The following is a 13,764-nucleotide window of genomic DNA, read 5'->3' as shown; positions in this document are numbered from 1 at the left end:
AAATAAACAGCCTGAGCTGATACCAGCTTACTGGAGGCTGCCAAGTTGAGCTGAAAATCTCACAAGGCAAAAGCACTCTCATACTGCAGGAGGTCATTTAGCCTTGCTGGTGAGATGGTCAAGAAGGAGCCATAAAGGGTCTTTTTTCCATCTGCTTGTAAATTGATGAGATTCTTGGTACAACCACATCCTAGTCAGGAACATCTTGTTATCAGCATTGCTTACAGTTTCATTCACATCAATACTTCCAGCTTCTGTATTTGGGGTAGCCCATGACAGCCATACTTGCATGAAGCTTTTAGATGTGTCAGCTGGGTCAGACCCACATGGTAAGAGGATCAGGTAGGGAAAGGGAAGATTAAAGGCCCTGACAGCTCAGTGAGTGAGGACAGAAGAGAGGGTTGAATGCAAACAGTCGCTCCGGGAGGTGTTTTCAATTCTTTGCTCTTGACTGAGTGCAACTCTGCTTAACTAGTTCCCCTGGGAAGAGGTGAAAAGTTTTGAGAGGCAAAAGTAGGATTTTTGACAGAGGTGTAGTGTTTCCAAGCCATAAAGAAGAGCCGGTTTTGAACTGTGATCCTGAGCTGGGTAGAAAATGCATCAAAGACCTGACGATACTTTTGCTCTTAATCTTTACCTTCCTTACGTTATCAAAGAAAGAGAACATAAATAAAAAAAAGGCAACATCAGAGAAAGGCATGACATGAAACTCAATCAAGAGACAGTGCCAAGCATAACTGGCCTCCACATTCATGAGACATTCAGTTGTACAGGGCATTTTGCATTCATTAGCTTGTTGGGGCAAAAATGTGGCATATCACCTTGATATTTATAAACAGCCTGATGTAAATGTTACAGAGCCTCAGCATCCGATCTTGAACTTACTTATGTTTCTCCATCATTTCATTTGGTCCACTACTTCTGTTCCACACATGACAATTCCCACCCTCTAATTAGACTTCCAAGCTTCATAGCTAACTCAGGGCTTCAGACAACTCTGTTCCTGCTCAACACAGTGTATAGATAGGAAAGAACAGATATCCAAAAGGACAGATAAGCACTGGGAGGCATGCTCATGCAGAACATTTATGATTTAAGATATGGACAAGGGGAGCGGCCTTCAAGAGCATGAGTATAAACTGAATGTACACAACAACAAAGGGTTGCTGGCTTTACCTCCTTTCATTTAAACATTCCTAGAGATAAGCCTTGAAATTGCATTGTCCAAGTTGGCTTTTTGTTGACCAGGTCTCTAGCCCTTTGTTCTTACTTTGTGTGATGAGTTGACTGGCAAAATAAATGCCATGTGATTTCCAAAATCTAATTTGGTATGTTGCATGCTGTACTTGCGTTGGTTTTATACTTGGGCAAAGGTATAATGGCAAAAATAGGACAGAGTGAATCAGTGTTTTGGGGTCCTCTGTACACAGGATAATGAGTGCTAATTAACTCTAAGACTTGGGGTGCCTTATTCCTAAACAGGATAATGATTCTGCCTTGAATTAACATTCCATTTTTCTTCAGATTAATCTGCTGTAATGGATAGAAGTAGGGAATTCATAGTAGCAGGCTATTTAATTTACTTAATTTTACCTGTTTTGAGTCACCAGTCATCAAAGAATGGTTTATTTCTATGCAGTATTTTAAATTATTTGGAGATATTTTCCCCTTGTTCCTGCTGACTTTAACATCATTTGAAGTGGCCATTTAAATGCATTATTTAATATGCATTTGCACATGATACTGTAACTTATGTAAATATCTACCCAACAGAGTAAGTTGGAAAATCTACAATCAATTTATATTTAAAAATGAGTTTTCAGTGATTGATTGAGTGTCCAAGGCCAGTGTGTGCATTTATTTATACTTATTCAATATGCATGCAGTAATACTCAAGCTTTCCAATATTTGCAGAAAGCAAACATGGAAGGTGTGTGGCCACAGTCAAACTGACAGTCTCTTTAAAATGTTAATGAATATAGATTTTTTTTCTAAATTCCTATTCCAGTATTATGTCCGCCTTCCAGTCACAAACTCGAACAGCTGGGTAAGTGCCCCCAGAGCCATCCAAGAAAGAAATGCAAAAAAAAGATTAAATAGGCCTTCTTGTCCATCTCTCTGAGTATGCTGGGTTGTGTTCTGCAATACGCTCCATACACAATGTCCAGAATAGTAAGAAGCTTAAAGAATATTCCACAAAAGAGTATCATCACAGTATAAAAGTTCCCACAGATAGGAAATATTTCCTGACAGAAAGCCAATGTTTTCTTTTTCCTATCTTCATCCTATGACCCCCTCTCATCTCTTTAAACCTCTCTGTTTCTCTCTTGGTACTTGCTCTTTCCATAGACTTAAAGACATTTGCCATGTCTTGACCTTTCTCCCAGTCATCCCCCAGCAAACACAGCACTGGTGGTTGCTGGCACGGCTGCGATGGTTTGGTCATTCATGAAAGAGGGAGGGCCACCAAACATCTGCCACTCCAGTACTCCTCCAGCCTGGGGACAGATCCTCTTTCAGCTTCATCAGTCCTCTTCTCCCAGAAGTCATCCCCTTGGCTTTCAAAGGTCATCTCTTATCGTTTCCGTGATCGAAGACTGGCACTGTAGTATGCCGTGTCAGGCTGCCAAAAATAAATCGAATTGGCTCCTAGCCAGTGTCATCGGTTGGCTGGTTGCCATGGCGTGCTTGGCTGCTACTACCGTGAGGCGTGCCGACCGTGCTACTTTTGTGTGGTGGTGTTCATCTGCCTTGAATTTTACTACAACGGCTGTATCGTGTTATCTGTGGATATCTTCCCTGGTGCAAACACAAGCAAAAGGCAAGGACACCTTCATCTAAGGGCAGGACAAAAAAGACAGGAAGAGGAGAAAGGAATTACTAACCAGATAAAGAGAAATGCACAATATTTATTGCTTAATATTTAGTGTTTCTGAAGTGGGGGAGAGGCAGGGTGATTATTCATACTAGTCGCTAATTCCCCTGACAGCCCTCAGCTCTTCTTGTTATTCAGTTCCACATACTCTGTCTATTGGTAGTGGCTCAGGAAATGACTTCAAACAGCTGTCCAGTATCCAGTATTAGTTGATCTGGTACCCCACACGTTCCCAGTTGTACAGTAGGGCAGTTTCTAAGCAATCCTCAATGTATGAGAAAGCATATGGAAAAAGTAGATGGATTCCACCCTGGGTAAACCATGAAAGGAGACGGTGGGCTTTGTGCAGTGGCAATGGGGGGTTGGTGTAAGAAGGACAATCTCTTAGTTGTCTTTACTCCTTTTGGGGGTGACTTACAAGCCAAGAAGGTGTTCTCTTATCTGAGCATCCTTGCCAAGACCTACGTTTATAGGCTTTCTTGTTATGATCCAGTTTTTGCCTCTTTGGTGTTGGCATTGTGTTTAGAGAGGCTGCCTTAGATGCCAACCTATTCAACAGGACAAAATTCAAAAGTGGTAGGAGGAAATTTATACATTACATACAGATGAGGAAGTGAGACTTATTCTAATCTAGGTTGCATTGGCTTAAATCCAGAGAGTCTCCATCAAAGTCACTAGAAAGAGTCTACATTAGTGCAGCTTTGAAGCAAGACCAGCACCCAGCACAGCAGACTATAGAAGAAGATGGGGTACTGTGTGCCTTAGGAGGAGGAGAGGAGGTGAATGTCACACAACGTTAGATTCTCTTTGTACTTTCCCAGGTTTTCAAGTCTCACCTCCAAATCTGGCTAGCTCTCACATCAAAAGCACTCTCAGATTGTCAGGTAAGAATACAACAAAGCCCAGAAATGTGAAAGAGTAAATTGTGCCTAAGGAAACAAATGGATCTTCTTTTGTTGGGAAATGAAGAATGCTTTCTCTAGCTTGATGAAATAGCTTTACAATGGAGCAGTTTCACAGCTGAAATGAAAAATCAGCCAGATGACAATTGCCTCATATGTAAGCGGGCCAGCAGTTCCCCCAGGGCCCTGTATCCTGCAAGCAAGGAGCACTGGGAGGCACCATCTTCGCTTCCTCAGAGGGAGCAAGTCCCTGCAGATCCTTTTTCATGGTTTAGAGTTGAATCAGTTCTTTGTTGTCAGTTCAGTCAGCATATTGATGCAAGGACAATACTTGCTGCACCTAGGGAGCACTGGCTATGTAAAGATTTGGAAAAAGGGACTGTCTATTGTCATGTACCAGCTAGAAGGTACAGCCTGCACTACGCAAGGGGATAGCAGTTGTATAACTGGAATTTTAGTCTTGGCCCATGGGTAGCTGGCATGAGGCAGAACACCCTCACTGCCATTCCTGTTTCATGGGAGCTTATCTCTGCTGTTACACCTGCAGCTGAGGAAAGTGATACAAATGCAGTAGTCTTCCCATGACCGCCCCAGAGGGAACAACTCTAAGCAAGCATGCCAGCATTTTCTTGTCTATAGTACTACTCCAGCAACAAAGTAAGAATATAAATGCAATTTTGGTTACCTGCAACATGCTGAAAGGTGTCAAAGTATGTGCTTAGTCCTCCATTGCTCTGAAATTTTTATTCTTTGCTTGTGTCTACATAGGTATAAGCATTGCATATGTATTTCACAGCCTGCTTTGCCTTGGTGCAAATAGCTATGTGAGGGGCAGGATGAGGAAAGTGGAATGTCACAATTTTCCATAGAACAGGAAACCTACATATTACCTGCTACAGGTGCAGGATTTCCTCCTGTGTTGCAGTGAAATATTGTCTCTGATCCCATGTGTGCCTCAGGTCTGCTATTTTCTAATGAGATGCAGCTTGCCCCATATAGGTGGGAACTCAGCTAGTGAGCTAGTGGTGAAGCAGGACCTGATCTCTTTTAATGAAATCTTAGGTGGCACTAAGCATATTTACTGATGACAAGGTGTGAGCTGACTCTGGAAAGGGAGAGCAGGTTAACCACTGTTTTGTACCAAGGAGATACCAGTTCTTTTGGGACCTCAATAAGAAAGGCATGAACACTCAAGGCTGGTTAACTGGTTTATTTTGTGAAGGATGGAGATTATTGGAAAGGTGACAGCAATCTTTCATCCTTTCTGATGTTGGGAACCACAGCTGTTGCAGTATTGGCCGAGCCCCTCCTCGTTGATCGTGACATGCTGCACAGAGTTCCTGTTCATGGGAAAGTTGGCCAGCCTCACACTTCTTCACACCTTTATAGTATTCTTCCAACTGAACAAAGCTATCAGTCTTGAACCCTTGCAATACTGAACTTTCTACATGACATACGAAGGTTTGCTGAGAGAATTACACTCTTACAAGTCACCATAGGAAGGGGCTCTTACAAGCAGTACATACAGGTGGTATTATTTAAGACAGTGCATACTGATGTCACGGTATGGGCTCATGTTGTATAGAGGTTGCTCACGCTAACACATGGCTCTCTACAGACAAGGCGGATGGTTAAACTCCACCTAGATTTTGCTCAAAATCACTGTCTCCTTGTTAGAATGTTTTCCATAGTGGTCCACTACAAGTGCACTCAGACCAACTTTAGAAAATGCTCTGAAATCCTCACATGGGAGGAAGGCTTTCTGCCATAAATGATAACCACATTTTCTTCTGAGAAGGGTTCCAATAGCAGACCAGTGGACAGAATAGACAGAAGGAGGATGAAATCTAAGTGGCAGCTGTTTGCTGTAGCTGCCAGCAGTACTCTGCACCACACCAGTGCCTTTACACTAGGATCAAGTAGGCTGAACTTTTCATATGGGTTTAAGCTTGCAGAGTATCAGCTGGGATTTACAGCTCCAAGGAGCAGCACTTTAAAGGTAGCATTACTGACTCAGTGGCACAGATGACTGCCACATGTGGAGGAAAGGGATTGGGAAAGTTCACCAGGTCAGCATGATCACATTAGTTAGACATTCCTTGAGTACTGTATAGTAAGTGCATTAATACTGGATTATCAGCGGCAGTTCAGTTATCACTTCCAATCTCTGCAGCAGCTCCTTGGACTCTGGCAAGGTGAAGTTGTGCTCCTAATGGTCCATGCAAATAACTGTAGAGGAACATAGGAATTGCTAAGCCAGGTCAGACCTAACATCCATTTACTGTACTTCTGTAGCAGTGGCTAGCACCAAATATTGCCATTGGCAGATTTGGGATTAACTGCTTCTGTACAGCTAGGACTCATCCCTGTCCTCTGATGCCTAGGATTTGGTTTCACAGTTAAAATGTGATATGTTATCTCTTTTGATACCAATTATAACTGTGGCTTTATATGGCATATATATAAAAGCGCAATATCTGATTGACTAAGTGTCAACAGCTTCCCCAACTCCAACCAACTGTACGATGGCCAGAAAGTTCACCAATGAATTGTCACCATTGCCTTAAATATCTTTCTGTGCTTGTGCTATGTGACAGAAAAACCAAAAGCTTCTCATAGCCCTCCTTTATGCCATTGCTTATTATATATAGCATAATACAGCATGTGCATTGCACAGAGAGCATAGGATCTTGTTGTTCACCTCTTTCCGGAAGAAACCACAAACAATGCTTTCAATCACTTTTTATATGAAATTATTCCCATGCTTTTTAGCACCTTTGTTGCTTTTCTCTGCACTCCCTTTAAATCTGCAAATGTCCTTTATGAGATGGGGTGACAAACACTGTACACATTAGTCCAGAAAAGGCTGTACTTGTATACATGTATTTCCAGAAAGGCAACATTTCTTGTTTTGCTCCTCATCGTAGTCCTTATGCACACCAACATCTTTGCTTTTTGAAGACAGTTGCCCAATGAGCACTGTTGACTGCAATGACATCCAGGTCCATTGTGGAGTTGGGAGTTCTCCTCTTTGTAAAGGCACTGCACAAATATTTTATTCACCCAGATAATTGTGAGAGTGGGCAGCGGCCAAGAGAACCAAAGAAAACGTAGGCAGTGACAGGAGGCTTACAAGTCAAGCCACTGGCATCAGCTCTGTGGGATAGGTTCCACCTCCAGTTCTGGACCTCCAATAGACCTGTGAAAGACCAACTTGCACAAGCTCAATTTGAACAGGTCTTTAGCTGCAATACATTTCTCAAGACTACATTCATGCTGCAAGCTTGACTTAAAGGAGAGCTTCCTCATTCCCTAGCTTTCCTCTCTGTTAATGCTGAATGCCTTTCAGGCAGAAAATAGAGGAGACACTTCATGACAATGTGTGTGGGAGAACTGAATGATGGAGAGTGCTGCTATTGTGTGCTTAGCTGTTCTCTGCAGAGGAGTCTGGTCTGGTTTGGCAGGTTACTAGAACTGTGACTTTCTTCCTGGTTCTGTATTCCCTGCTAAAGGCTCCCTTTGCATATCCTTTAGCTCTAATGGCCTGTACCATATAAAGAGCCTTGGCTTTATCAACTCCAAATGTGAATGTGATCTGTGGAAATGTTTCTTTTTTTCTTTCTGTGTCCTTAGCTACATCGCTGTCAGCATGGGACACTGGAACAGAGCTGAAAATCTCAGCTGAGGTTCTGGCAGCCAGGACCCCATGTTGGACACCTGCCCTTCGCAGGGCTGCAGAGTAGTCAAGAAAAGAATGATGGAAACCTGGACAGGGCCCAGAGATGTAAAGGAAAATGCTCTTCTCTTAATGACAGGAAAAGTGAGACAAGGCTTCATGTAAATAAGTCTTAGATAAAGGTCATAAGGTCCCAACTATCCAGTGCTCAAAGGACCACACACTTTCCAGCTGTACCTTGAAGCAATAGCAAGTGAGTCCTCTTTTCATTGTGAAAGAAAGCAGAAGGTGGAAGACACTATTCAACCTCTCCATCTTTCTTCAGCAAGACACGGTAATTGGGAATGCTAGTAATGATAACTGGACATTACCTGTAACCTACAGGGCTTAATGAACAAGAAAATCTTTCTGACATTTAGAAGAGCATCCAAATCCCAATGCTGAAGTGGTGCAGTGCTGCAGAACCATAGCTGACAATGCATTGCACGTATAGGGAAAGGGATGGGAGGGCAGGAGCGAGAGCTGTGACCAGTCTGCAGGAGCATTCCCCAGTGGTGCTGACTTTGGCAGAACTGTCTTAGCAGCTGTGAAAAATGTTTCAAAGACCTTACTGAATAACCATTTGAAGAGATGAAAGATGGAATAAAGTAAAAGTAATTTAAAGTTGGAGTGGTGGAAAGTACTTTTAAAAAACCCCTTTGCTGTTCTTAAAGGCTTTGGGCACCCATTGATTTGGAAATCACACAAGCCTCTGGGAGGGAGGTGTGGACGCGAGCTCATGTGGACTAAGTCCATAACTGCCTAGTTTTTAGATGAGTATAGGACTCCATTCCCTCACTGGGTGTGGGCTTAGAAATGAAAGAGTATGTATTCCAGTTTAGACACCCTGTGTTACCTATTCCAAAATTTCTCTTCCAAACTCTCCTTCTTCCTCCATCCTTCCTCCCACCTTTTACAGCCCGTTTGGAGGCAACGCTCACCAGCTGTAGCTGCAGCTACAGGGCTGAAATCTAAGCCTCACTAACTTATGTAAGGGTAGGATTTCACCCATCATTTCAACATCCATGTCATAAGCAATTCAGAGTAATCTTCAGTCATCAGTGCTGAAACAAGGGATATGCCACAGGAGACCAAGCCCTGGGCTGGAGCATGCCCCGCTGCACGCGGGGAAAGATGTGCAAATTGAAGGAGTCTGTGGTCTTAATCTTAGATCTGCTCACAAATGGTTTGTATGTTTCTTCCCTTGGGAGGGGCTCAGTGCAATATCGTAATATTGGTCTTCTGCTTTCCCTTGTGGTCAGAAGGGATGGATATCCCCCGCGTTCACAGGGTCTGATCAGACGGCTGCTCTGAGGTTATCTTCAGTAGGGCTGCTGCAATTTATACAAGCACCAATTCTGTCTGACCCTTTGCATTCACAGTCTGTTATTCAACTGGCACACCAGGGCTCCAGATGGTGAAAGCACAGTGAAAGGAAGTAACTTCTTTATTGCCAGTGAGCAGGCATGACTGTCACCTAGATCTCCTAACCCTGTACCACACCTGCCCAGTCCTGCACCCATCCTACAGTACAGTTCCTAGTGTTTGGCATGGACATTCAGGGTGCTGCAGGTTTGCAAGTCAGCGGGACTGGTGGGTGTTTGAGAGATCCTTCAGCAGTGTAAACAGTTTTGGTACACGCCTTTAAGCTTGTCTTTGGGGATGAAGGTACTCTTTGCACAAACCTGTCCCAGCACTACTGCCAAGCCTTTGTTGGGAGACTTATCAGTGTGGCCAAACATGGTGCCAGGCACAGGGGATGAACTTGACCATGTCCATGATAAAACCTCACCCAAACACACATGAGGCCCAGCAGGAAGGCAGGGGGAAGAAATGCACAGAACTGCTGCTGAGCAGCACCACTGGGTGAACAGCAGGCTTCGGTCTCAAGAGATACTAACCCAGCACTGTTCACTGCACTCAATAAAGAGACACAAAATGAGAAAGAAAATGTTTCTTTGTGCCTCAAGCTAGAAACCTTCTTCATGGCTGAAGCCAAATGACTGTGAGAAAGATGGATGGAGTCACTGATTTTTACATCGGGGAACAAGGAGAAAATTCCAGCCATTCCTAACTGACGTAGCATGCAACTACTTCTTGTCCTTGTTTCTAGCAAAACACATACATGTGTTTCTACCAAACAGAGGAGTCAAGTTTAGTTGCAGTTCTGACCACCTCCATGCAGGGCTTCTGAGTCCTGCTGGGCTGGAATTTTTCTGTGATACTCTTTTTTTCATTAAAGAACCCTTTAATTTGTCAAAACCAAACATAATGTACAGTACCAGGAATTATGGGATTTGTAGATTAAAGTACTAAGAGAAACCTTTGCTGGCTTTTAGAGTAGCTAGCACATGAGGGTCAGGTACTTCCTGAATGGGACAGAAGACAAGACGGGCCCATGCCTTACCCTAGGAAGCTGCAATCCAGTGAGCTATTGGACAAAGTTTCCCCTGATCCCTCTTGTTAAAGCTGTTCCACTTTGTATAAATTATTTATGTGCTGGAGCCGGGATGTGGAGTTTGGTCACCCCATTCCAGATGAGTGCCCTCACCACCGGTCTAGAGAGTCAATGTTTTACTGTGGCCCAATGAATATTTAATGATTTATGGAAGTGGAACAGCTCCAGCAGGAGACGAAGAGTAGGAGAGACATGTTCATTCACGTGGATATCTCATGACATTGCTCTGCTACCAGCAGGCAAGACCCGAGCCAAGGACCTTTAGCGCAAATAAAATCAGCTGGAGGACCAGGGGAGACAACATGAGCATGAAATGGTGGGGTGCCACTTCCTATGCCTCAGTGAAATTTCAGAGCAATTTCAGAGCAGCTCAGGCCTGGTGGGTTCACGCCTCAGATAAGGACCTCTTCTGTGACAACCGTTATCAAAATGATGGTGCCCAAGCCAAAAGTATGGGCTGCTCCACCTTAGCCAAAAACTTAGAAACTCTGCAAGTGGGAGCTGTGGCAACTCAGTCTCTGTGGACCTGTGCAGAGCTGGGCTTTGCAGCAGGCCTTGGCTATGCATGAAATAGTGGAGGAGCGGCTACTGCTTGGCCCCACAGCCGAGGCAGGGCCACCTTGGGCTGGCAGTGTTAGGAAGGGGACAGCCACTGCAGTGCTGAAATGTCCTTTGATGAGGGAGAGAAGCCTTGTCATTGTAGGCTAGCTCAGCAAAGGGCTGTCTTAGCACCCCATAAGGGTACTTTTTTCCACCACAGTGGACAGTACTGAGGAACTTCGACTTTGCCATTGACAACCTGGACATACCTGCAGCTCCAGGGTGTTAGGTGATGCAACCTGGCCTTGTGCTGCCATGGCATGGCTAGCTGTGCACAGGGCTTGGGGCTGCCTCGCTGTGCCCCTGTGAGGTCTTCCCAGCATTTGCCGCTGCCCTGCTGGGTGCCCTCATGTCAAGGCCAAACTCATTACCCATCTGATTGAACTGTTACTGTGAAAAGCCAATTAAACTGAGATGCTACTGTGGAACAGCCACACTGGTTCACTTGGCCCAGCGCTCAGAAAGTTTAGAGGCTGGAAAGTCCCTCCTGAACTGGGAGAAGGATGGGTGGGTTTGTTTTTTTAAACAAACAAACAAACAAACAAAAACCAAACAAAAAACAACACAAAAACCCCCAGAAAAAAAGTCCCAGATTTGAATTAAAATCAGAATTACTAGCTGCTGGCTGCTAGCTGCCGCCATCTTCACAGGCAAGACTGCCTCTGGCAATGAGAGCACTCATGAAAGGTTTTCCAGGCAGCTCCCTCCTTTCTTCCTTCCTGCTGTGCAGCTCAGCTCTCTGAAAACAGCCAGCACCAGGCACAGGGCTGCCCTACACCCTCCTTTCCCCTAGGGCTCAGCACTTACAGGGCAAGCATCACCACACCGCTGGTCACAGAGATTTCTTGGGGTGGAAGAGGCAACTGTGCAGTCGCCAACCTCCCACTTTAAGGCAAGCTGTGGCTTTTCTCCTCCCAGCCCTTAGGCTTTTTCACCGGCACCCAAGGGATGAGGTGACAGACTGAAGAGGATCTGGCCTTTGCAGTATGAGCTGGGGAAAGTGTCCAGCTGCCCACCCAGTTTTGCAGGATGGATGCTGTGAATCCTGATATTTCCATCCCCGGAGGGCTGTGATTAAGCAGTTCCAGACAGAGGATTTGGGGCACAGTGGAGGGTTGTTCTGCACCAGCAGTGCCACTCCGTGTTGTCTCAAAGTGGGGATTTTCCCACAAGTGCTCATAGTTCATAAAGCCTCTTCCTATGTCCAGGCTGTCATAAGATATGTGATGACCTCCTGCTGTTGAAATGAAAAGCAAATGCTCCCAGGAGCTTCACTGGGTCCAACATTAATCCTGAACTGCCGCCTAGAGAGCTGCGGCTGTGTTTCAGTGCCCATTCTCCACAAAACACATTGGGATCCCACAGGTGTGCCCAGCAGCTGTGCATATGGGAAATATTAGTAATATTTTTGATGCAAAGAGCTAGTGTTGTTGATGTTGCAACTGCTGGGGACAGTTATCAACAAGATGGCTGTGGAAGGCCTGACAACAGGCCCTTAATTCATTTTAGCATCCAATTTGCAGAGCCTTGGAGGTGATGATGGACAGAAACAAACTCATGATCTGTAAATGAAATTTCTCCTTCATTTAAACACAAAATGGGAGGATGGCAAAGGGAAGAGAAAGAGACATTTTATATCCTCTCCTTGATTGTAATTCCCTGCCTTCAGCTAGATCAATATCATTTCTGCTGGAGATGGAGGCTGCCTCTGGTTTCCATGGCAATCTGGTTGTTGGAGGCTTGCAGGCTCCATGAATCCCCAATTTATCAGCCTTCTAGGCTTTAATAATGGAGACCAGCAGTCAGGCAGCTTATGAATGGCACATGTCTTTTGGGCTGGGGGAAGGGAGGCGGGAGCATGGTTTGTAGTAAGGGCTGCAGCAATTTGTTTTCCTGCCACTGACAGCTGAAGGGGGAGGAGTACGAGGGGAGGAGCAGTGCATTAATTCTGGATGCACTGAAGGAATTTCTAGACCTTTTTGCTGCAATTATGGAAAATTTCCTCCTCTGCCCTATTTTCCCTGGCCAATTGTGCCAGGGCAGGGGAGGAGAGCAGCCTTGCAGCTGGTCCTGTGTGATGAGATGGGAGCTGTAGATGGAGAACCCAAAGGTCTAGCACTCTGCACATTTTGTTCCTCTCCTTATCCCTCTTTATTTCAGGATCAGCAGTGTGTGAATGCCAGCATTCTGCCGTGGTTTTGGGTTCATTTTTATCACCCTGCTGATCCTACCACAATTGCCAGGCTGATCAGCAGAGCTGTAAGATGGGCAGAACTCTGAGGAGCTGATCTGTCTATCAAACTTCTGTCACTTGCTGTGCTATTCTCTGTGCATCTGCCAGACCTCTCCAAACCCAAACCTCCATCCCCAAAGTGCTGTAAGCTTCACTCCCTGAATTAATTACTTTGCTAGAAATGTCCTGGCTGTACAGGAATCACCATCAGTCACTTCAGGAAGGCTGAATTTTGCTCATTTGGCCATGATCTACTCAGGGTATTTCCATTTCTTCTTATCTCTCCTCTGATTTCTCCCTTATGATCTCACAGGGCAATCACCCTAGAGAGGCTAAAGAATAAATGGGTATGTCCTATCAAGACCTTGTTCTTCTTTCCCCTCACATACCCTCTGTTTCTAAACCATGCTCCAGAACTTAGCCCAGCAAGGGGGAAAAGATGGGTGATACAAAAGAATACTGTTGCATGAGAGGGGGACATCCTGTTTTGCAATGCATGTGCCAAGACCAGCTGCCAACTGTTACATTCCACAGCTGGAAGCAAGTAAAAACCTCTATATTCAAGCTGTTCAAATCACAAGGTATTTAAGGAATTAAAAAGGGTAGCCTTTCTGGTCTGCAGGACCTACATGAAGCCAACAGGGGCAGAGGAGGAGAAAAGTAAAGAACAACTTGTGGGTTATTTCTTCTTAGGTTTTCGTCAGGTGAAATAATGAATGCCTTCCTGTGATGGTTGTCAGGGGGGAGGGTATTGCTGAGATTGCTGCACCTCCAGTGTTCACTTGAAATTAGGACTTTGTGGAATTTCAGAAATCACAGAACTAAGGCATCACACCTATGGAAGTGCTGCTGTGTGCAGAGGAACTGATTGAGATGCTGGAGTGAAGAGCCAAGGCAACTCAGCCTCTTGGGTACACCACAGGCTTTTGTGTGACCACAGCCCAGTTCTTCATACTTTGCTCACTCTAAAATGCAGATAAA

At 44.8% G+C, this 13,764-nt stretch overlaps 1 protein-coding gene across 1 annotated transcript in view; it reads left to right on the top strand.

The window, feature by feature from the left end:
* GAP43 (growth associated protein 43) overlaps positions 1 to 13,764 on the top strand; it is a 61,610-nt gene that overhangs the window by 33,282 nt on the left and 14,564 nt on the right. The window lies entirely within an intron of this gene.

Source organism: Grus americana, chromosome 1 (assembly GCF_028858705.1).
Source record: "Grus americana isolate bGruAme1 chromosome 1, bGruAme1.mat, whole genome shotgun sequence".
In the NCBI taxonomy this organism is placed as follows: Eukaryota; Metazoa; Chordata; class Aves; order Gruiformes; family Gruidae; genus Grus; species Grus americana.
This window is presented reverse-complemented; position numbering and strand designations above follow the sequence as displayed.